At 42.3% G+C, this 24,798-nt stretch overlaps 5 non-coding genes and 1 pseudogene across 5 annotated transcripts; 3 read left to right on the forward strand and 3 right to left on the reverse strand.

The window, feature by feature from the left end:
• The first annotated feature begins 9,905 nt into the window (after positions 1-9,905).
• trnav-uac (transfer RNA valine (anticodon UAC)) lies at positions 9,906-9,977 on the forward strand. The gene has a single exon. It is a non-coding gene; the product is annotated as a tRNA-Val (tRNA).
• Positions 9,978-11,140: 1,163 nt separating this feature from the next.
• LOC116680852 (tripartite motif-containing protein 16-like) lies at positions 11,141-13,151 on the reverse strand (annotated as a pseudogene).
• A 6,964-nt stretch (positions 13,152-20,115) lies between these two features.
• On the reverse strand, positions 20,116-20,188 carry trnav-aac (transfer RNA valine (anticodon AAC)). Its single transcript has one exon. It is a non-coding gene; the product is annotated as a tRNA-Val (tRNA).
• Positions 20,189-20,429: 241 nt separating this feature from the next.
• Positions 20,430-20,501, forward strand: trnad-guc (transfer RNA aspartic acid (anticodon GUC)). The gene has a single exon. It is a non-coding gene; the product is annotated as a tRNA-Asp (tRNA).
• Positions 20,502-22,437: 1,936 nt separating this feature from the next.
• trnav-aac (transfer RNA valine (anticodon AAC)) lies at positions 22,438-22,510 on the reverse strand. Its single transcript has one exon. It is a non-coding gene; the product is annotated as a tRNA-Val (tRNA).
• A 241-nt stretch (positions 22,511-22,751) lies between these two features.
• On the forward strand, positions 22,752-22,823 carry trnad-guc (transfer RNA aspartic acid (anticodon GUC)). Its single transcript has one exon. It is a non-coding gene; the product is annotated as a tRNA-Asp (tRNA).
• Positions 22,824-24,798: the final 1,975 nt, after the last annotated feature.

A 24,798-nucleotide genomic window follows, 5' to 3' on the forward strand; every position in this document is an offset into this window, starting at 1 on the left:
TGCCTAGAACGGTGTTTATCATAGCAGGTCCCAGGTCGAGACCAGAGCCTATCCAAGAGACAAGATGTCCTTTTTTAGCTAAGATAGAATGACCGGTCAAGACACTTGGACACACGAGGGACAGATTCAGAAATACGTAAGAGCTCCAACTGTCTGCCTGAGGTCCACTGATTGTTATGTTTGAGATTAAACTGGTTTCCAAACAAGGGTTGGTTTTCCTCTGGGGGCACTGCATATAAAGAAGTGTATTACTGATTGTATTCACCAGAATTGTGGTGTCACTCTGTTACTCTTTTTCATTGTGAACTGCTATTCTCGTCATTTTTTGTTTGATTGTTCTCTCGAGAAAATAATTAAACTCTTTCACCGAATATCTAAACTTTTAATCCAGTCTCTAGCCTGTCTTTATTTTTGTTTCAACAAGGTCTCTTCTTCACAACAAATTCCTCCCTCGCTGAACAGAAACTTCCATAACAAACTTGGCGTTGTCGGCAGGATTTCAAGGAGGGATCAGATCGGGACTCCGCCGGTGACTGATGACAGATCATCCAGGGATCTGAGGATCACCTGCCTCTAAACCTCGCCGAAAACACCTTTGAGAGACAGAGGGTCAGAAATCTGCGGAGGGCTCGCTGATTCCACTCTGAAATCCAAACGAAAAGGAAGCAATTTCAAACAGCGGGGGTAAGTTAGAATTTCAATTTTAAACAATTTGAATTGGATACTGAGACACCGTGTGAGACAAAGACTGACCAAGGTTTTTTTCACTGGGGTATTTGGTGAAAGGTTTATCTTTTGTTTTGGGAAACTTCGGGTTATACAAAACAGGAGAAAAAGGGGTTTTGTTGTCTAACATCCAGGATGTTAACGACAAATACAAACCACTAGCTTTTCATCATTTCATCAAACACAGGAATAGGACGGGGTGACGAGTAGATTTTAAGACAAAAATCTATGACAGATAAACAGCCATTGTAGCTTAAAATAAGTTACAGCTGTTTGCAGGTTTTCCCGCAAAGTTTACCGAGAACTAAACTGGGCCGTATAGTGACGATTATACGTAAAGAAGTACTTCGGCTGCTTGTTTAACTATTTTTCCTAGGGAAGAAATGGGTAACAAGAGCACAAGGTCACACGTTCCCTCAGGTCCAGTGGTTGATGAAATGACGAAAAAATATGGTCCACAAACCTTAGATTGTTTGGTTTATTGGACCACCAAGCATGGCTTCCCTGAAAATGGCTCTTTGAGCACAGGGAAACTTAGGATGCTAAAACAAGATTTAGAAGAAGAAGAAAAATTACTCAGAGAGGGTAAAACAATTAGCACCCAGGATTTAATTCAAATAGAGAAAAACAAAGAATGTTTTAGTCAGTGGATGGAAGAAGCCACTTGTAGGGAAAGAAAACAGATGAAAAAACTAGTAACTAAGGAGAAAACAGATAATGCTGTTGAAACACAGAGAGGAGAAATGAACACTGTCACTAATGCATTTTCCCTCTATCCGAGTCTTAAAGATGGCGATCAGCTGCTCAAACCACCACCCTACCCTCCTCCAGCACCCAGGCCGAAGGGAGAAACACCGTCCGTGTCTCCCCCAGAAGCAAGCACCAGGAGCGGACCAGATCCCACACAGCCCCCACCTCGCTGCAAGCTCTCTCTCTACAAGCAGCCACGGCCTCTCCCCCACCTACATCTGACAATAACAGCAGCATCGGGTACCGTCATCCAATGCTACAAAGTCAGCTGAACAGGCTGACAAGAAGAGAAACAGAAGAAAAATAACTTTGACAGTGACAACGTTGGCTGAACAGGGGGGGGGCAGAAGCAGAGGCAAAGCGAGAGGAAGAGGCAGAAGACGAAGTGGAGGGCAGGGGCCAGCAGTGGACCGAGACACATGTTTCAACTGCGGAGGAAGAGGTCACTGGGCAGACAAATGCCCATCCCGAAATACAGAAGGGAGACGACAACCGAGGGGTCCCCCAGCTGGGGACCGCACCTACAGCCAGCAACGGGTGGATGAAAGGGAGGAGGGGAACGGGAGTGGTGGAGAGTCTGAGCCAGTCTGCACCGGATAAGGGAAGTAAAAATGCAAAACACACTAACAAATCTGCTTGCAAAGAAGTAAATGCTTTCACACGCTACAGCCCATAAACATCACACTCTTCCTCACACGATAGGGAGAATTCTAGATGCAATATTGTCACCTAGAACAAAAAACATTTAGAAGGTATTCCTACTTATGTAATGTTTTTTATCTAAGGTGTATAAATTGGCTGCTACAATTTTAAAATTATAATTACAAATTATGTGCTTCAAAAATCTTTATTTTTGAATCAAAAGCTTTCTGGTGGAATTGTTCTGTGCAGGAGTGCAAGTGGAGCAGTTGTCCCAGAAAGATTTTCAACCTCATGATGTGTGTACATAGGGATCTAAATGTCCTGTGAATTTGTTAGGTAGGGATCTAATGTTCGGCATAGGAGTTTTCTCAAACTCCTACAGGTCTCAAGGTTGTGAGATTAGAAGTCACAGCCAGCCTGACTCATTGTTTTCACACACACATCTCAGCTGATTTTTTCAGTGGTGAATCTCTCTGGGTCATGCTGCAAGCCTGCTGCATGAGGCCAGAGATGGGATTTAACCCCTTGCTGACTTCATGTCAGAACTAAACCTACATTACACTTATTTTGTCTTATCAGGAAAAGATGACATGTTTGTTGAAGATTTTTTTTTTTTTTTTTTCAAAGAAGATACAGATGAGCTTGAGTGTGCTTACATTTACTGGCATGAATATAGATGTGCAGTAGAAGTAACCTTGATAAGAAGAGAATGTTTTCAGAATCCAGCACTCATAAGCTCATATCTCTCTTTGTCCAAATCTCACACAGATCAGTGGAGAAACTTGGGACCATGTGTCCTAGACTGTGACCAGCTGACTGACCGGACTGAAAGTTTATCCAAACTCCTGTCACACGATGTGACAGCTACGCGCAGTGTGTTCCAGCAGAAAGAAGCTGACACACACACACACACACATTTTTGAATAATGTTGTGACCGTCTCTCCCTCAGATATCTCTCCGTTGCTGTCCCAAGTGCCGAATCACCTGTGGGCAGCGCATAAGTATGACGTGGGGCTCATAAAAATTGTCAGCCTGTCGTCATCACTCCTCGCTCAGACTTCAGGCCCAAAAAACCTCAGTACCCACTGAAACAAGAAGCAATCAATGGAATCAGGCCGGTTTTTTAACTCTCTTTTAAAAGCAGGAGTTATTGTTCCATGTCCTGATTCACCTGTTTCGCACGCCTATTTCCCTGTCAAGAAAATTCGTGATAAGGGAAAACCGGTCGACTGGCGTTTTGTTCAGGACCTTAAAGCAGTAAATGCAGCGGTCCACGCACGTGCTCCCAATGTGCCAAACCGTACCTAAATTCAAGGAATTCCAGGGGGGCACAATATTTTTCTGTTGTTTATTTGTCTAACATTTTTTTTTTTCAGTTGTCCAGTGAACAAAGACAGCCTTTCTGGGTTGCCTTCTTATGTGATGGTAAGGCCTACACATTCACACGTTTAGGATAAGGATTTTTTTTTATTGACAGCCCAACTGTCTACAACGAAGCACTGAGAGAGAGCCTTGAAAGATTAACTATTACACTATTGCACTGTTGTGCCACCTGGCAGCAGAAGGGCACAGAGCTAGTTTAGCCAAACTGCAATTTGTGAAAAAAGAAGTGCATTTTTTTTTTTTGGGTCATGACATTTCAGCGTCAGGGAAAACATTGTCCTCATCTCGAATTGAGAAAATAGTTTTTCTCCCAAAACTTGAAACAAAGAAACTAATTATGTCATTTCTATGGATGTGTTCCTATTGTTGTGTTTTCATCCCAAATTATGCTCAGTTAGTTCAGCCTTCAGCTGACATAATACATGGTAACAACTTGTCTTCAGATGACCAAGGGGGACTAGGCGTTTGTAAGTCTTAAAAAAGCTTTTCAAAGCCCTCCAACCTTAGGTTTGCCAAACCCTAAACTTCCATTCACTCAGACAGTGGGTGAACATTTGGGCTGCATGACGTTTGTTCTCTTGCAGCCTCACGGTGACAGGCTCAGGCCTGTGGCCTATTTTAGCTCCATTAACATTGTTAGTGCCACATGTAGTTCCTCTGATCCTATTGGAGCAACGACCTTCACATTTATCTGCAGCACGATATCTATGGTATCACACATGTCTGCTTGATATGCCTAATGTCACTGTTAAACATTTTACAGTGCTTAACCCTGCTTCCCTTATGCCTGTGCCAGGAACGGGAAAGCCGCATGACTGTTTGGCTGAGTTGCAACACACCTGTGCTCCGCGCCCAGATCTGACTGACACACCGGTGCCAAACTCAGATCTGGTTTTGTATGTGGATGGGTCAGCCTCACGCTGCCCTGACACCGGACAGGGACAGGTAGAGTTTGCTGTAGTATCAGATTCAGAAACCTTAATTTCTAAACCTCTTCCCAAACACTTCTCTATGCAGGCTGCTGAACTCATTGCTCTCACTGAAGCATGTAAAACTGGCTGAAGGTTCGTCTGTTACAACCTACACAGACTCCAGGTACGCCTTTTGGGGTTGTACATGATTTTGGGGCATTGTGGAAACACCGACACTTCCTGAAGTCTTATGGTAAGCCCATTTTGCATCACCAATTGATCTTATTTCCATCTTAGCTTGGCTAATACAAATGTTCTGCACACACACAGTGCAGTTGACTGATCTTTCACTTGCAGAATCAGTAGCTGCAGAATACAGTGGAAAAGGCCAGAGTGCACCTTTAAAGAGGATGTCTGGCCGGGGCCGGATCCAACACCTTGCCTTCCACACTATTTGTTCACGCATTTTGCAAAGTTGACACATGGGCCCATGGGACCATGTGTCAAAGGGGCGAGTGCTAGTATTGTTAAAGAAAACATGGTACACAAAGGCCTTCACATCATTTGCAGAAAAGGAAAATTTTGTAAAGCAGGCATTTGAACATATCATGATGAAATTTGTAGATCTCACACCGTCACAGGTGAAAAAGTTTTGTTTGATGATGGTTGGTCAAAATGGGTGGAGGTGTTTCCCGCTTCAAAACAAACTGCTTCAGTGTTAGCAAAAGCTCTAAATAACAGAAATTATTATATTATATATTAATAATATCAAGTCGGTTGTCAAGTGATAACGGCACCTTAAGAACAAAACTATGTACATGTGAATGAGGGTAAGAACGCGCAGTAACCTCAGTCCTTTTGAAATTCTCTTCGGCAGACCACCCAGTGTGGGGGTTAGAAGCTTCTAGAGCACCCCTTCCCTCATCTGCTCTGTGCGAGCATGATATGTCAGGGTAGGGTGTACAACTGTCTTCTGCTCTCTCTGCCATAAGAATCCAGGTGTCTGCTGCCCTGCCCCACCCAGCTGAAGGACCGCTCCACACGCTGCAGCCAGGAGATTTCGTGGTCGTAACAAAACTACAGGAGGATGAACTGGCAATCCAAACGCTGGCAAGGTCCCTTCCAGGTTCTTCTGGTCACCCACAGCAGTGAAGGTTGCTGAGAGGGCTCCGTGGATCCACGCACCACACTGCAAGAGGGTTCCAGGACCAGGGGACAAGCCAGTCCCGCCAGACACCCGGAAGTCCGTGGCCTGACAGACTAAGTTCTGTGCCACCAACGCTGCAACACAACTCACCAGAAACGAGGCAGTGGTAAAGACTGACTCCGACGGGGTGCCATGTGCTAGTGGACGAACCTCTGACACCAGAAGAAATCCACGGCACCAGAAGCAAGACCGCCTGATCTACAGCCCGGTACTGCATCGACCAGCCACCCACACACACAGCACACCCTGAAGGGCGCAGCACTCGCTGTGACGATGGAAGAACACAGGAAGAGACAGACATGGTGTATGACACAGATGTATTCTTGTTCTCGTTTTCTGTCTGTGTTTGTGGGGGGGCACCATTTTTGTTGTTAGACAGATATGATAGAGATAAATCTGACATAATTTATTCTAACACCACTTCTTCTCCCATTAATGTTACTACAGATGTATTGATGCACAATACACACGCACACTCAGTTTTCAGTCATCAAATAAAGGGTTAAAATGAGCAGAGCGCTCTTCACCTTTCTCTAGATAGTATTGGAAACAGGGGTAAACTTATATAAACAAATATATATTTATATATATGTTTATATTAATATTATATATAAATATAAACAAAGCAATAACCTTAAGACAACAGACTTCATGGTAGTAGCTGATGCATCAACTACCTTTCTGTTGCAACCATGCGATTACTTTCAGTCCGAAAATGACAAAATCAACTCAAATGATTAACATTGTGCAAAATAAATGAGTTCTTTCTTCTGACAAAGACAACGCATTCATATTCCAACGTATGACTAGGTTCAATCAGCAAATTTACACACGATGTAGGGATCAATGATTAATGTTGATTAATGATTAATTGTTTCCCCACTCACAGAAACGGGCTTCACCCATAAAACCACTCGTGCTAAACCTAATTAACTATTTGTACATTGACTGCATTTTACTTTAGAGCTTAATGTAAAATGATGAGTTACAGTAGCAAATTTGTTTCAGGAATTCTTCCGTGGTAGGGTTTAGTTAATAACGCACATGATATTGATAAGATACATGAAAGTTTGGAAAATCTGACCGCCGTCATGTTTGCGGGGTTCAGCGATTTTCCTAAAGCCTTGAGAGCTATGCGTAACATGTTACTTCAGAACCAGATGGGTCTAGATTTACTGTTAGCAGCTCAGGCTCTGTCATGTATTAGGTGATCAAGGCTGCACATTAATCCCAGACATTGAAGGTAACCTCACTGACACCGTCCATCAGCTAAACCAACTCGCCACTAGTCTTTGGGCTCAAGATGTCCCTCACACTTATTCGGGGGGGGATTGGGGCACTTGGATAATTGGGGAGGGGTGGAAGGCTTGGATGGGGAATATTGTGATTCCAGTAATCTCTGTGATCTGTTTCTGTTTTTGAAGCATTTGTTGTATTATCCCATTAATATGAATGATTATTTTCTTTGTTTACTTTTGAAAGGGTTCAGTATCAGGCAGTGCAAGTAAATGATGATGATCTTGGTCTGTTTGATCTGCCCACCTACAAAGACGACGAATTTAACTCAGACTCAGCTTCCAAATTTCAGTAGTTCCTGATTCATAAATTCCATTTTACTTCTCATCTTTCTTTTAGACTAAGATGTAGTGGTAGCTTAAACTAAGAGGTTCATCACAAAAACATTTTTTTGTCTTTTCAGTAATTTTCAATTGTGTTGTGATTAGTATGTAATCAAAAGGGGGGAATGTAATGGGAAAATTACATGTAACCAATGATTTTCATATTAATTATTCATAATAATATCTTCAATGCCTCTCAGAGTATTTGGTTCCTGTATCTGTCCTCAGTGTGATCTCTTTGTAGGAGACAACTGGATATGTTATGACTTTGCATTTTCCCACCAAGGATAGATGACGTGGAGCCTGACAGAAACAGTTGCCTAGAACGGTGTTTATCATAGCAGGTCCCAGGTCGAGACCAGAGCCTATCCAAGAGACAAGATGTCCTTTTTAGCTAAGATAGAATGACCGGTCAAGACACTTGGACACACGAGGGACAGATTCAGAAATACGTAAGAGCTCCAACTGTCTGCCTGAGGTCCACTGATTGTTATGTTTGAGATTAAACTGGTTTCCAAACAAGGGTTGGTTTTCCTCTGGGGGCACTGCATATAAAGAAGTGTATTACTGATTGTATTCACCAGAATTGTGGTGTCACTCTGTTACTCTTTTCATTGTGAACTGCTATTCTCGTCATTTTTGTTTGATTGTTCTCTCGAGAAAATAATTAAACTCTTTCACCGAATATCTAAACTTTTAATCCAGTCTCTAGCCTGTCTTTATTTTTGTTTCAACAAGGTCTCTTCTTCACAACAAATTCCTCCCTCGCTGAACAGAAACTTCCATAACATGTCTAATCTGTCAAGTCCTGCCTTCTGAAGCTCTAGCCAGGCGCCATTCCTCGCCTAAAACAATATGAGTCATTCCAGTGAGTGAAGAGGAAACTCACATCTACAAAGATAAACGTGACAGATGTGACTCCCTGATGGTCTAGTGGCTAGGATTTGGTGCTCTCACTGCTGCGGCCTGGGTTCAATTCCGGTCAGGGAATGATCAAGACTTAACAGATTCAGGTATGATGTTTGAAAGACTAAGTTCCTGGACTTGTTTTTGGTTGATTTGTCAAATTCTTCCTCATTAGTTTATCGCTAGAACCCCAACACTTTTAAAGAGTACCATTTCCTTTAAATCAGAGCCCCGACAGCGAAGTATACTTTGTCATCATTGATGGGTCATAAACACTTCATCTGCCTCCATCTCAATAACAATTCTTTTCATTTTTCAAACAGTAACTTGTAATGGAAAATTACATTTAACCAATGATTTCATATTAATTATTCATAATAAGATCTCCAATGCCTCTCAGAGTATATGACTTCTGTATCTTTACTCAGTGTCTTCTCCTTGTAGGAGACAACTGAATTTGTAATGACTTTGCATTCTCCCACCAAGGACAAAATGGGCTAAAGTCTGACAGAAACAGTTTTGTGTTTATCATAGCCTGTCCAAGAGACAAGACGTTCTTTTTCAGCTAAGATAGAATGACCGGTCAAGAAACTAGAGACATGGAGGGCAGATTCAGAAATACGTAAGAGCTCCAACTGTTTCCCTGAGGTCCACTAATTGTTATGTTTAAGATTAAACTGTTTTCCAAACAGGGTTGGTTTTCCTCTGGGGGCACTGGATATAAAGAAGTGTATTACTGATTGTATGGACACAGAACTTTTGTCAATCTGTAACTTTGTGCATTGGGAGAGCTGTTATTGTCATCTGATTGTTTTTCTCGAGAAAACATTTAAAACTTTTCACTGAATACCTAGACCTTTAATCCAGTTTGCAGCCTGTCTTTATTCTGTTTCAACAAGGTCTCTTCTCCAACACAAAATTCCTCCCTCGCTGTAAACAAGAAACTTCCACAACAAACCTGGCGTTGTCGGCAGGATTTCAAGGAGGGATCAGATCGGGACTTGCTGGTGACTGATGCATCCAGGATCTGATGATCACCTGCCTCTAAACCTCGCCAAACATCTTTGAGAGACAGAGGGTCAGAAACCACTGAGGGCTCGCTGAGTCCACTCTGAAATCCAAATGACAAGGAAGCAATTTCAAACAGCGGGGTAAGTTAAGTTTCAATTCTGTTGGAAAAATTATTTAATTGGACATTGAGATGGTTTGTGAGACAAATATTGACTGTGTTTTAACTGAGGGATTCGGTGAAAGTTATCTTATGTTTTGTACAAAACAGGTGAAAAGAGAAGCTATTTTTCTTCCCCAATTCTTCTGGTCACACTTGGCACTATTTCACAACTTTTTTCTGTAATTCTCTATTCTGTCGGGGCTTAACTCTATCTCCCCGACCTCTTCTCTTTTTTTCTTGTTATGTATGACAAGAAGTATTATGCTTTTGGGTTGTCTGTCCATCTCTACATCAAAATCAGAAATACTTTCTGGATCCCTGAAGGGAAACTCTGGAAAAGAGTACTCCTTTGAGCCAGCGACCCTAAGGATTTCAGCGTTACGCCTCTACAGTCCTCCGCTCTACCAACTGAGCTACCGAAGGGCAATAATGTAGATTAATGCACTTCCCATTGTTGTGAATGTGAAAACACAGGACCCCCTGGAGGGAATTTCTGAATCGTCAGGGGCTGTAGCTCAGTGATAGAGCGCACTTCCGGTCTCAATGCCCAGATGTGTTGCAAGATTTGAAGTGAACATTGTACTGCCCAGCGATGGTGGTATAGTGGTGAGCATAGCTGCCTTACAAGTAGTTGACCTGGGTTCGATTCCCAGCCATCGCAGTAGCTTTCTTTGAGTGATGTTACTTTCTTTATTTGTCAAGAAGTCAGCAGAAAGGTTACTTGCTCAACCTGGTTTGATAAAACATTAGATCTCTTTGGGCTGCACGATTATGGCCAAAGTGATAATCACAATTATTTTGATCAATATGGAGATTATCACAATTATTTGTTGATTTTCTACTTCAAAGTGCTGGAAAGGAAGGTTTCACCAGCGTAAAACCTCAGGTTAACAAGGAACAATCCCAGCAAGGTGATGGATGGATGATTCTAGTTACTTCACCAAATTCAGGCCAAATACCACGCTGTAAGACATCACATTGGTTGCCTTCCAGCTATGTAATATATGTAAACGGCAGAGGTGGGATTTGAACCCACTCAATCTGACATCAAGTTGGAATAATTTATCATTAGAAGCATTTGATTTGCATTCCATACCAAAAATGTCAAGCTGAGAAAATGAGAAAGAAACATAACAGTTACAAGAAAAATGAGGTTTATTAAAAACCATCATACCAAAATACACATGTAGGTGATCATGTCTATTTGCACGTTCAAAGTTCTCCTAAATTCACCAAAAGTTAGCATTTGCATATTTAAACATGACATTTCAGAAAAGTAGTAATCCAAAAATCTGGAAAATTTCTCTGTGTTAATGTAAGTAATTAACTGGGGAAGTTTCCTGTTGATATGTGTTAGTTCATTAATTAGACCCTTTTCTCCTATAATAACCAGATGTTAATGTTATGTTATGTATAATCCAGATGTTCAAATGCCGTTTTCCTCTAAATGGGTTTTTCTCAGACTGAGCCAAAAATCTCCACTTCAGCAGCACTTCCATGCACCCAACTTTCCAGTTTCACTCCAATCTATATTATGAAGGTATTACAGAGGGGGGTGTTCACATATCATTCAGAAACTGATTTATGGAACATTTCATATCTAAAAACTTGTCAACAGGTGTTTTTTATGTTGCCACCATATTGTGATTGATGCAGTGATGAAAGGAGATCTCCAAAATCCTGTCTGGAAAAACTACAAAATAAAAGAAGAATTTAGAACATTTTACAATTTTCAGATTTCTCTTCTGGAAATGTCTGTCTCTGTCTCTGTGTCTTTGTCTCTGTGTGTCTCTGGCTCTGTATGTCTCTTTGTGTTGTCTCTGTGTGTCTTTGTGTGTCTCTGTGTGTCTCCGTGTGTCTCTGCAGGTCAACCCCTCCCAACACAGCTGTGAACCTGCAGACACACCTGTCTGACCATATATGGACTTCTCTCTACAGGTAAAATAACAGATCTCAACTGAGCTCATTGAGAGCTTGTTGATAAAAGCCAAAAAAATAAGAAAAAAACACAAAACGTGGAAACACATGAAAAACATAAAAATAGAATGACAACAATCAGCTGTCAGCAACAAACATGGAGACTAAATAAGACGAAGAGTTAAAACTCTGAATTTAACCCTTAAATGACTTCTGTTTATTTCACTTTACACAACTCAGCAGAGAATCCAGAAAACCAAGACCAAGACCAAAAAAACCCTAGTCCAGCGCAGAGCGGCTGAGTGAACGTGGACTGGACTCTGTGGAGGAGGGTCATGGTTTCAGAGATGCTGTAGAAGGACAGAATACCTGCACTTTGATCCAGGTCCACTCCTACTCTGGAGGACTCAGGACCTGAGACGGGAGTTTGGACATCGTTGGACCAAAATATATAACTGTTGTTATATTCTAATGCCCAAGATTTTGTCCAAATCTACATTCATCCGACCCCCCCGCTCTGTTGATATTCTTGTATGAGACTGCTACATAAACTCTCCCTCTCCCTGTCATCTCCACCTCCCAGTAACAACGTCCTGTCAGACTCTCTCTACTCAGGACCTGAAACCAGTCAGTGAATCTGTCTGGGTGACTAGAATAAGACTGTTGTTTTATCATTACTGTTGCTTTCTTGTTCCCCTCAGATAATAACACCTGTTTGTGTGCTGTGTTTGGATCCAGTGTGATTTCACGTGAATATTGTAAGAATCCAGCTCTGGTCTTGGGCTCTGGTTGTACCAGTAAAACGTCCACTTCAGTCCCTGCCAGTGAGACGGTTGTCCACTTCTCTCTCAGGACGTCCTGTAGTTTATCTCTGAGCTCTGACACGGCCGCTGTCACGTCCTCAAAGCAGCTCAGAGGACGGATCTGGATGCTGGATGCTGATGGCTGACTGGTGCCAGTGAGGGGTAGTTGTGTAGAAACTGGTGTGATCCTCTGTGTGTGAGAGCTTCTTCAGCTCAGCGTCTTTCCTCTTCAGCTCAGTGATCTCCTGCTCCAGCTTCTCCTGAAGCTCTCGGACTCGACTCACTTCCCTTTCTGCTGGGATCTGACCTGCTGCTTCACATCCGAGCTTCTTTTCTCCAGGAGACGGATCAGCTCAGTGAAGATCTTCTCGCTGTCCTCCACTGCTTCATCAGCAGAGAGATTGATGGCCTCCGCCTGCTGTTGAAGCAGCTTCACATCTTTCTCTCTGTCCTGGATTCTCTGCTGGATGTTGAGTCGACTCCCCTCGAGCTCTCTCTGCCTCTCAGCTCTCTCTGCTGCAGCTGAGACTGTGTCGTGGCCTTTATGTTCCTCCATTAAGCAGAGATAACAGATAAGCTGCTGATCAGTACGACAGAACATCTTCATCACCTCATCATGACGAGAGCAGACGTTCTCCTGGAGCTTCTTTGACGGCTCCACCAGCTTGTGTTTCTTTAACTGAGCTACATCATAATGAAGCTGAAGGTGTTTCTCACAGTAAGAGACAAGACAGATGAGACAGGACTTGATGGCTTTGAGTTTCCTCCCGGTGCAGACATCACAGGCCACATCTTCAGCTCCAGCATAGCAGTGATCAGCAGGAGCAGCTTGGAGTCCAGTCTTCTTCAGCTCTTCCACTAAATCTGCTAACATGGTGTTTTTCAGCAGGACAGGCCTCGGTGTGAACGTCTTCCTGCACTGAGGACAGCTGTAGCTGTACTTACCATCCTCTCCATCCCAGTGGCTTTAATACAGTTCATGCAGTAGCTGTGTCCACAGGGAGTAGTCACCGGATCCTTCAGTAGATCCAGACAGATGAAACAAGAGAAGGTTTCCGGTCCAGCTGAACTCCTCTCTGCGCCATCTCACCTCTCGCTCAGTGACAACGACTGTCTGAGTGAGACTAGTCTGAGCTGTGATGTAAAAACATCGTGTGTGGGAGGAGTTATCAAGTTTAGCTTCATTCCTGGACGAGGAGTGCTTTGAGAGAGATACTGGTTGTGTTACATACTCATACTACCATTATTATGACAGGAAAAACATTGTCTTCCCCAATACATAGTAGTCTGACTTACAGTACTCCAATAACCGTCCTATGCACCCGGTCCCATTCTGTAGTAAGCAAGCCAGCGTGATTTCTGACCACAATCCTCTGGGCTGCATATGTGAGTGTGCAGTGCGAGTGGCCTATGCCACTCTAGAATCTAAAATCTCCAACAACGCCACCTGGGATAGGCCCAAGACCTTTAGGAGCACACAGATCCGTTTAACCTAAATTAGGGGTCAGAGACAGAAATGGATTCATAAAAATATACAATTTTATTCATATTTATATGTTAAAATAGCAACATCTTTTCTGTTAAAACTGTAATGTATGGATATTATAAAAACAAACCAGCATGCATTATAAAAGAACGGACATCCAACAAAAGGAAAAGGACTAAAACAACCCCCATGCAACATATACCAGTTAACACCACTATTTACAAAGCCAGTTGTTGGTGTCCAACACCAGCCGACCCAAATCAGCTCCGTGCGTCCAGGACAGTCCCAAACATCCAGACCCCTTTTATACCAATCATAAAATAACCAGTTTTTGATTTGTCTGACCACAGAACAGTTTTCCACTTTTCCATTTTAAATGAGCCTTGGCCTAGAGAACACGCCGGTGCTTCTGGATCGGGTTTAGATACGGCTTCTTTTTTGACCTATTGTGACCGGGGGTGATTCTGTGGGCTCCATGTGGGCCAGGTCGATCTGTTCGGTCTGGTTTTGGACCCAGACACAGAACGACCACAAGAGACAATCAACATGTAACAAAAGGTTCTAACACTGAAAAGTTCAGCATACGGAAATAAACAGTCTGAGCACGGGAGGAGATGTGGGAGATGGAGGTAGTCCACCAGAGAGCGTCTGGTGGACTCACTCCATTTTGCAACGCCATGCCATACCAGTGGACAGCGCTTGATTGGAGCCAATTTCATCCTACAACAGGACAATGACCCTAAACACACCTCCAAATTGTGCAAGAACTATTAGAGCAGAAGCAGGCAGCTGGTATTCTATCGGTAATGGAGTGGCCAGGCAGTCCCCAGATCTGAACCCCATTGAGCTGTTGTGGGAGCAGGATGACCGTATGGTACGCAAGAAGTGCCCATCCAACCAATCCAACTTGTGGGAGCTGCTTCTGGAAGCGTGGGGTGCAATTTCTCCAGATTACCTCAACAAATTAACAGCTAGAATGCCAAGGTCTGCAATGCTGTAATTGCTGCAAATGGAGGATTCTTTGACGAAAGCAAAGTTTGATGTAAAAAAAATCTTATTTCAAATACAAATCATTATTTCTAACCTTGTCAATGTCTTGACTCTATTTTCTATTCATTTCACAACGTATGGTGGTGAATAAGTGTGACTTTTCAGGAAAACACAAAATTGTTGGGTGACCCCAAACTTTTGAACGGTAGTGTATATGGATTTATTAAAAGAGAGAGTTGATGTCGTAATGAATTGTTATGATGACATAATGAATAGTGATGATAAATCAAAAAGAAAGTTGATGTGTTTATGCATTAATATAAAAGAAAGTGCATTTGAATGATCTAAAAGAAAGTTGATGTGTATATGTATTAATCAAAAGAAATTTGATGTGTATATGCATTATTAATACCAGGTATGTGTGTGTGTGTGTGTGTGTGTGTGTGTGTGTGTGTGTTTGTGTGTCTGTTAGTAAGAGATACAGAGAGAGAGAAAAAAAGAGAGAGGGGGGGCGGGGGGGGACTGTCTTCTACAGATCAAATAGGCTGATGCTGTTTTTCAGATCTGCATAGACTGTACTGAAGACCAGTTGTTCCACATGGCTAGGGTCTAAGTTTGCACGCTGTGGACTGAACACATTTCCAGCTGTGCTAAAAACCACTCAGAAAACAGCTGGCCTTATATCTGGGGTCAAGGAGAGTGGCAAGCAGAAATGTGGAGTTTGCAAAATTGGTTCAAAATGCCATTCTAGTTCTTTGCTCAGATTGGCTGCCAGTTTCCTGCTGCTGTGCCTAACCTTTCCCTGGACTCAGCCGCAACATCTTGGCCCAGCCCCACTGTGGCATCCTGATCATCATCACCAGCCAGGAACTGATCTGATTCATCCTCAGATTCCTCACCAGCATGCAGTGACCTGATGATGGAGCAAGGCCATCCAGGAGGGGGATGCCCTCAGAGATGGAGGCGCTGGGTTTTGAGGGCGCCCGTGTGACCTCCTCAAAAGGACTAAGAACAGTGAGCATGTCTGATGCTAACCCCCACTCATTTGGATAGATGATTGTAGAATCTTTACCCATGTTAGAATGCCGAGCCCTGCGCTGCTCCACCAGCCGCTGGAGCATGTAGAAAGTATTGTTCCACCTTGTTTTTTCATCTGTTATGAGCGTGTGCTGGGGGAGGTTCTACTGTGTTTGGAGCTCATGTAATCTGTTGCTGGCTTTGCTTGAGCAATGAACATGACCAGATATGCTCCTGGCTTTGGAGAGAAGGGATGAATAGTGATGATATCATAATTAATGGTGATGATGCATGAATAGAAAGTTGATTTGTACATGCATTAATATCAAAGAATGTGAGGTGTATAGGATAATATCAAGAATGTTGATGTGTATATGCATTAATATCAAAGAATGTTGAGGTGTATATGCATTAATATGAAGAAAATTGATGACATAATGAATAGTGATGATGACATAATGAATGTGATAAAAAGAAAGTTAACGTGTACATGCATTAATCTATAAAAAAGTTGATGTCATATGAATAGTGATGATGACATAATGTGTATGCATACATCTAAAAGAAAGTTGATGTGTACATGCAGAAATCTAAAAAAACTTGATGCGTATATGCGTTAATCTAAAAGAAAGTTAATATGTTTAGCATTAATAAAAATTAAGTTAATGAGTATATGCATAATAAAAAGAAATTTGATGTGTATATGCATTAATATAAAGAAAATTGATGTGCATATGCATTCATTAAAAATAAATTTGATCTGTATATGCATTTATTAAAAAGAAAGTTGATGACATAATGAAAAGTATGATGAATAATGATGGTTCTGATAAATCAAAAATTAAGTTAATCAGTATATGCAAATATAAAAGAAAGTTGATGTGTATATGAATTAATCAAAAAGAAAGTTGATGTGTATAGCATTAATATCAAAGAACGTTGATGTGTATAGCATTAATATTAAAGAAAGTTGCTGACATAATGAATAGTGTTGATGACATAATGAATATGAATGGTGATGATATAATAAAAAGAAAGTTGATGTGTATATGCATTTATTAACGGGTATGTTATTTTAAGCATGCAATTGATATGGTTGATCAGAAATTCTTATATTTATTGCTGATTTGAAAACTATTTACATGACAGCATCGAGCTTCAGATCGATGGTGTTGTCATGGTAACAGACAGAACTATATACAGAACGTTTTGCAACAATTATACAACACATGCGGTTGCAATTATGAAGTAAAATGTAATGAAAAAGAGTTTTCATACTCAATATAACTTTCGTTTTTTAACTTTTAATTTTTTTATGATCATTGTGACTTTTTTTGTTTTTGGTTATTTTTATTTTTTTATTTCGACACCAGGTATGTGTGTGTGTTGTGTGTGTGTGTGTGTGTGTGTGCGTAAGAGAGAGAACCAGAGAGAGAGGGGGGGGGGGGGGGGGCAGCTGGCAGTTAAAAAAAAAAAAACTCCGATGGCAGACACGCAACTGGAGTCGCATTTAAAACAAGCAGCATGTCTGAAACCCACGTTCACCAGAAATCTACTGGTTACTATGTAAGGACTACAAACCCCACGTTCACCAGAAATCTACTGGTTACTATGTAAGGACTACAAACCCCACGTTCACCAGAAATCTACTGGTTACTATGTAAGGACTACAAACCCCATGTTCACCAGAAACTAGTTACTATGTAAGGACTACAAACCCCACGTTCACCAGAAATCTACTGGTTACTATGTAAGGACTACAAACCCCACGTTCACCAGAAATCTACTGGTTACTATGTAAGGACTACAAACCCCACGTTCACCAGAAATCTACTGGTTACTATGTAAGGACTACAAACCCCACGTTCACCAGAAATCTACTGGTTACTATGTAAGGACTACAAACCCACGTTCACCAGAAATCTACTGGTTACTATGTAAGGACTACAAACCCCACGTTAACCAGAAAACTAGTTACCATGTAAGGACTACATCCCCACGTTCACCAGAAATCTACTGGTTACTATGTAAGGACTACAAACCCCACGTTCACCAGAAATCTACTGGTTACTATGTAAGGACTACAAACCCCATGTTCACCAGAAATCTACTGGTTACTATGTAAGGACTACAAACCCCACGTTCACCAGAAATCTACTGGTTACTATGTAAGGACTACAAACCCCACGTTCACCAGAAATCTACTGGTTACTATGTAAGGACTACAAACCCCACGTTCACCAGAAATCTACTGGTTACTATGTAAGGACTACAAACCCCACGTTCACCAGAAACTAGTTACTATGTAAGGACTACAAACCCCACGTTCACCAGAAATCTACTGGTTACTATGTAAGGACTACAAACCCCACGTTCACCAGAAATCTACTGGTTACTATGTAAGGACTACATACCCCACGTTCACCAGAAATCTACTGGTTAGGTAAGGACTACAAACCCCACGTTCACCAGAAATCTACTGGTTACTATGTAAGGACTACAAACCCCACGTTCACCAGAAATCTACTGGTTACTATGTAAGGACTACAAACCGAAGTTAAAAACAAACCTGAAGCTGAAGAAACCCTAACGTTAACGGAACAGATCCGCAGACCCGACTGCCTGCCTGACGGAGCGGGAGAGAGAGAGAGAGAGAGGCGAGGGAGCGCATTTCTCCTTGTTCTGTGTGTGTGAGAGAGCTGAGCGTGTTTGTAGGCGGGGGGGGGGGGCGCTGTGATTATCACAGAACGCTGCGCGGCCAGTTGAGGAGTTCTATTCAATCCGAGCACGGATATTGACTCATATTACTCGGATAATACTTGTACTCGGCAAAAGTGCTTTATCCGTACCGGATACTCGTTTCAGCCGGATACTCGTATCACCCCTAATATACACATCAACTTTCTTTTAGATTAATGCATAAACACATCAACATTCTTTTAGATTTATCATCACCATTCATTATGACATCATCTTTCTTTTAATAAATGTATACACATCAACTTTCTTTTTACGATATCATCACCATTCATTATGTCATCATCACTATTCATTAATCATCACTTCATTTCTTTTTATAAATGCATATACACATCAACTTGGGAGAGTGTCAGTCTGGGCACCTTATAATTCCTCTTCTGCTCTTTCCAGATTATGTTGTTCAGTGGGCTTCATCAAACAGTGATCTACAGCACCCACTGGGGCAGATTGAAGTCCAGTGTCAAGCATTCGGAATCAAAGTCAGCCCCTCCAAATCTCAAAGCTCAGGATTTCTCCCATCGGGTTGGGAGTCAATTGCTGTCCCAAGTGAAGACGTTCTTGTATCTCAAAAGCTTATTTCAAACAGTGCAACTTGTTCCAACACAAAAATCACAATACTACTGAAACTTTGGATGGTCGCCTCCGCCTCTCCCACGGAAGACTGGGGTTTTATTTCCCGATGGGGAGATCTGTCTACCAGCTGCTAATTATTTCCCAAGGCTAAATCGACACTAGTATCATCTGCCAGAGTAGTTTGGATACGAGGCCCAACCATAGCAAAAGATATGACATTTTTTAAGAATGTATTATAGTGGATATACTCCAAGAAAGACAAAGGTTTTACAAAAGGATTGAGAATGATCCTGCTATCAAAGATATGTTTTCAGTGACGATATGATCACCTACTTCAGGATCCAGGAACGTAGGCAGACAGCAGGAACCTAAGACGGATCCAAGAATGTAAAACATCAACTATGAGGCTAGGAAGTTGAGGTTCAGGTAATTTAATTCAATTCAATTTTATTTATATAACGCCAAATCACAACAACACTTATCTCATTGGGCTTTTCATAAAAGAGCAGGTCCAGACCATCTTCTGTGATGTTATTTACAGAAACCGGAAATTCCCACCAAGAGCAAGCACTAGGCGAAAGAGGCAAGGAAAAACTGAGCCAGAACTACCTTTAAGCTTCATCAAAGAGGAAAGTCTCAAGCCTACTCTTAAATGTGGAGATGGTGTCTGCCTCCTGAACCCAAACGGGAACCCGGTGAGGAGCTTGATAGCTGAACACTCTGGCTCCCATTCGACTTTTGGAGACTTTAGGAACCACAAGGAACCCTGCATTCTGGGAGCGCAGTGCTCTGGTGGGGTAATAAGGTACAATGAGCTCTTTAAGATAAGATGGTGCTTGAACATGAAGAGCTTTGTAGGTGAGAAGAAGGATTTTAAATTCTATTCTGGATTTTACAGGAAGCCAATGCAGAGAAGCCAAACCAGGAGAGATGTGATCTCTTTTTCTGGTTCCTATCAGAACACGTGCTGCAGCATTCTGGATCAGCTGAAGAATCTTTATGGACTCTTTTAAGCAACCTGATAATAAAGAACTGGAGTAATCCAGCTTAGAAGTAACAAATGCGTGGACTAGTTTTTCTGCATCAATTTTCGACAGGATACTCCTGAATCTCTGAATGTGATGACTACTGCACTGGGGAAACTTCGGCAGGCCTGGCCACGATTTCACGTCAGGGAGATTTTTCCGTGAATGTCATAGAGAGTTTAACTTCGCAGAGTTTGATTGTGCGAAGTCAATACAAACAAAGAAATGTGTTTCCGCCCTGTTTCGAACAGGGGACCTTTCGCGTGTTAGGCAAACGTGATAACCACTACACTACGGAAACTGACGAAATGCATTTATTTTGCATATTTGTGGGAAAATGCACCATTTTTATTTTACTGCAAATGTTCAAAAAGCTACAAAATAGAGATTTTAAACTAGATTCAGTCACAGATGCTTTGTCATGGATTTGAATGATAGCAAATATGTAGTAAACCTAAATATTTCTACATGCATTGACTGTGGTCTGAATGTTGGAATAGCGCCACCTATTTCTTGATGTGCCAAATATTAAGCTTGGGCATTCCTCGTTAGTATAATGGACAGTATCTCCGCCTGTCACGCGGAAGATCGGGGTTCGATTCCCCGACGGGGAGATTTTTCTACCAGCTAACCAATGCAAGGCCTCGAGGAAGTCCCGGCGAACGCGTGGGACTACTCGGGAAAGTGGGCCTTGGCTCAAGCTGTGTTCAGCATGGAAGGAGAACTCCTGATCCTAAATGGGAATGTTTTCAAGCGATTGAAAGAGCACAACTCCTGGACGTGAACAAAACGTCACAAGGTGCCGCAGGAGTTGGGAGAGTGTCAAGTCTAGCCACCTTGGAATTCCATTTATGCTCTTTGCAGACTATGTGGTTCATTTGGCTTTATCAGGCATTGATCTACAGCTTCCACTGGGGTGAATCATGAGGGGGAAAGCGTGCCTTGGCTCAGGCTGTGTTCAGCATGGGAGGAGAACTCCTGACCCTAAATGGGAATATCGTCAAGCGATGGAAAAAGCATATCTACTGGACATGAACAGCACCTCACAAGGCGCAGCAGAAGGTGGGAGAGTGTCAAGTCTGGGCACCTTATAATTCCTCTTCTGCTCTTTCCAGATTATGTTGTTCTGTGGGCTTCATCAAACAGTGATCTACAGCGCCCACTGGGGCAGATTGAAGTCCAGTGTCAAGCATTCGTAATCAAAGTCAGCCCCTCCAAATCTCAAAGCTCAGGATTTCTCCCATCGGGTTGGGAGTCAATTGCTGTCCCAAGTGAAGACGTTCTTGTATCTCAAAAGCTTATTTCAAACAGTGCAACTTGTTCCAACACAAAAACCCACAATACTACTGAAACTTTGGATGGTCGCCTCCGCCTCTCACACGGAAGACTGGGGTTTATTTCCCGATGGGGAGATCTGTCTACCAGCTGCTAATTATTTCCCAAGGCTAAATCGACACTAGTATCATCTGCCAGAGTAGTTTGGATACGAGGCCCAACCATAGCAAAAGATATGACATTTTTTAAGAATGTATTATAGTGGATATACTCCAAGAAAGACAAAGGTTTTACAAAAGGATTGAGAATGATCCTGCTATCAAAGATATTTTTCAGTGACGATATGATCGCCTACTTCAGGATCCAGGAACGTAGGCAGACAGCAGGAACCTAAGACGGATCCAAGAATGTAAAACATCAACTATGAGGCTAGGAAGTTGAGGTTCAGGTAATTTAATTCAATTCAATTTATTTATATAGCGCCAAATCACAACAACACTTATCTCATTGCGCTTTTCATAAAAGAGCAGGTCCAGACCATCTTCTGTGATGTTATTTACAGAAACCGGAAAATTCCCACCAAGAGCAAGCACTAGGCGAAAGAGGCAAGGAAAAACTGAACCAGAACTACCTATAAGCTTCATCAAAGAGGAAAGTCTCAAGCCTACTCTTAAATGTGGATATGGTGTCTGCCTCCTGAACCCAAACGGGAACCTGGTGAGGAGCTTGATAGCTGAACACTCTGGCTCCCATTCTACTTTTGGAGACTTTAGGAACCACAAGGAACCCTGCATTCTGGGAGCGCAGTGCTCTGGTGGGGTAATAAGGTACAATGAGCTCTTTAAGATAAGATGGTGCTTGAACATGAAGCGCTTTGTAGGTGAGAAGAAGGATTTTAAATTCTATTCTGGATTTTACAGGAAGCCAATGCAGAGAAGCCAAACCAGGAGAGATGTGATCTCTTTTCCTGGTTCCTATCAGAACACGTGCTGCAGCATTCTGGATCAGCTGAAGAATCTTTATGGACTCTTTTAAGCAACCAGATAATAAAGAATTGGAGTAATCCAGCTTAGAAGTAACAAATGCGTGGACTAGTTTTTCTGCATCAATTTTCGACAGGATATTCCTTAATCTCTGAATGTGATGACTACTGCACTGGGGAAACTTCGGCAGGCCTGGCCACGATTTCACGTCAGGGAGATTTTTCCGTGAATGTCATGGAGAGTTTAACTTTGCAGAGTTTGATTGTGCGAAGTCAAAACCAACAAAGAAATGTGTTTCCGCCCTGTTTCGAACAGGGGACCTTTCGCGTGTTAGGCAAACGTGATAACCACTACACTACGGAAACTGACGAAAAGCATTTATTTTGCATATTTGTGGGAAAATGCACCATTTTTATTTGACTGCAAATGTTCAAAAAGCTACAAAATAGAGATTTTAAACTAGATTCAGTCACAGATGCTTTGTCATGGATTTGAATGATAGCAAATATGTAGTAAACCTAAATATTTCTACATGCATTGACTGTGGTCTGAATGTTGGAATAGCGCCACCTATTTCTTGATGTGCCAAATATTAAGCTTGGGCATTCCTCGTTAGTATAATGGACAGTATCTCCGCCTGTCACGCGGAAGATCGGGGTTCGATTCCCCGACGGGGAGATTTTTCTACCAGCTAACCAATGCAAGGCCTCGAGGAAGTCCCGGCGAACGCGTGGGACTACTCGGGAAAGTGGGCCTTGGCTCAGCTCAGCATGGGAGGAGAACTCCTGATCCTAAATGGGAATGTTTTCAAGCGATTGAAAGAGCACAACTCCTGGACGTGAACAAAACGTCACAAGGTGCCGCAGGAGTTGGGAGAGTGTCAAGTCTAGCCACCTTGGAATTCCATTTATGCTCTTTGCAGACTATGTGGTTCATTTGGCTTTATCAGGCATTGATCTACAGCCCCCACTGGGGTGAATCATGAGGGGGAAAGCGTGCCTTGGCTCAGGCTGTGTTCAGCATGGGAGGAGAACTCCTGACCCTAAATGGGAATATCGTCAAGCAATGGAAAAAGCATATCTACTGGACATGAACAGCACCTCACAAGGTGCAGCAGAAGGTGGGAGAGTTTCAAGTCCGGGCACCTTATAATTCCTCTTCTGCTCTTTCCAGATTATGTTGTTCTGTGGGCTTCATCAAACAGTGATCTACAGCGCCCACTGGGGCAGATTGAAGTCCAGTGTCAAGCATTTGGAATCAAAGTCAGCCCCTCCAAATCTCAAAGCTCAGGATTTTTCCCATTGCGTTCGGAGTCAATTGCTGTCCCAAGTGAAGACGTTCTTGTATCTCAAAAGCTTATTTCAAACAGTGCAACTTGTTCCAACACAAAAACCACAATACTACTGAAACTTTGGATGGTCGCCTCCGCCTCTCACACGGAAGACTGGGGTTTTATTTCCCGATGGGGAGATCTATCTACCAGCTGCTAATTATTTCCCAAGGCTAAATCGACACTAGTATCATCTGCCAGAGTAGTTTGGATACGAGGCCCAACCATAGCAAAAGATATGACATTTTTTAAGAATGTATTATAGTGGATATACTCCAGAAAGACAAAGGTTTTACAAAAGTATTGAGAATGATCCTGCTATCAAAGCTATTAATAATCAAATATAATATTTACCAATTACATTTGAAAATGTCTGCTCTATACACGTTAAATTAATTTACACATTATAGTATGGTCATGAGTCATAGACTTCTTACATTTCTACAATGAATTGAGTTGTTTCTTTAAGTTCAGGGTTCTGCTCCGGGCAGCTGGAGGCCAGAAGCTTCGGCAGAGAGTAGGCGCTGCGAAAGCAGCTTGTCTTTGGAGGCCTCGCTTCCAGAAGACTAGGACCAGATGCTGCAAAAGCAGTTGGTCTTTGAGGCCTCCTCACCTGAAGCCTCTGAGCTCCAGCCAGCCAGAGCAGGGGGCCCAACTGGCTCCGCCAGGAACAGAGCTACCAGCTCTGGGGTCAGGGGTCAGGGACCAGGGTAAGTGGTTTAGAAAGGTATTAGGGATCATGAATCTCCAAAAGAAAACACTGATTCCAAACAGCTCTACTGTAGTCCAGCCTATACTCTGCTCCTGATTGGCTTGTAATCCTTACCTAGGTACTGCGCTTGTGCAACTCTCAACAAAGATGGAAGAGAAGTGTGATTCCTCACTCTGTAACTAAAACAGAGGAGTGTTTTATGTATTTCACATGATTGATGTGCCTTTGATGCTGAAATCCTTGGTGGGGGAGGACACCCAATTACCACATATTGAGCTACTGCCACCCATCAGCTTTTGACCCTCACATGTTTTGAATTGATGTGTTTCGGGTGTTATATGTGATTCAGGTGTTTGATGTGTTTCAGGTGATTGATGTGTTTGATGTGTTTCAGGTGTTTGATGTGTTTCAGGTGTTTAATGTGTTTGATGGGTTTCAGGTGTCTGTAGTGATTCAGGTGTTTCAGGTGTTAAATGTGTTTGATGTGTTTCAGGTATTAGGTATTAGATGTATTTGTAAATTGGTGCATAAAAGTCTAATTTAATACAGGAAATGAAACCGTTGATGTTCAAATTATTGCTGGGGGAGGACACCCAACCACCACATATTGA

The sequence above is a fragment of the Etheostoma spectabile genome, unplaced genomic scaffold (genome assembly GCF_008692095.1).
Source record: "Etheostoma spectabile isolate EspeVRDwgs_2016 unplaced genomic scaffold, UIUC_Espe_1.0 scaffold00018495, whole genome shotgun sequence".
Classification (NCBI taxonomy): Eukaryota; Metazoa; Chordata; class Actinopteri; order Perciformes; family Percidae; genus Etheostoma; species Etheostoma spectabile.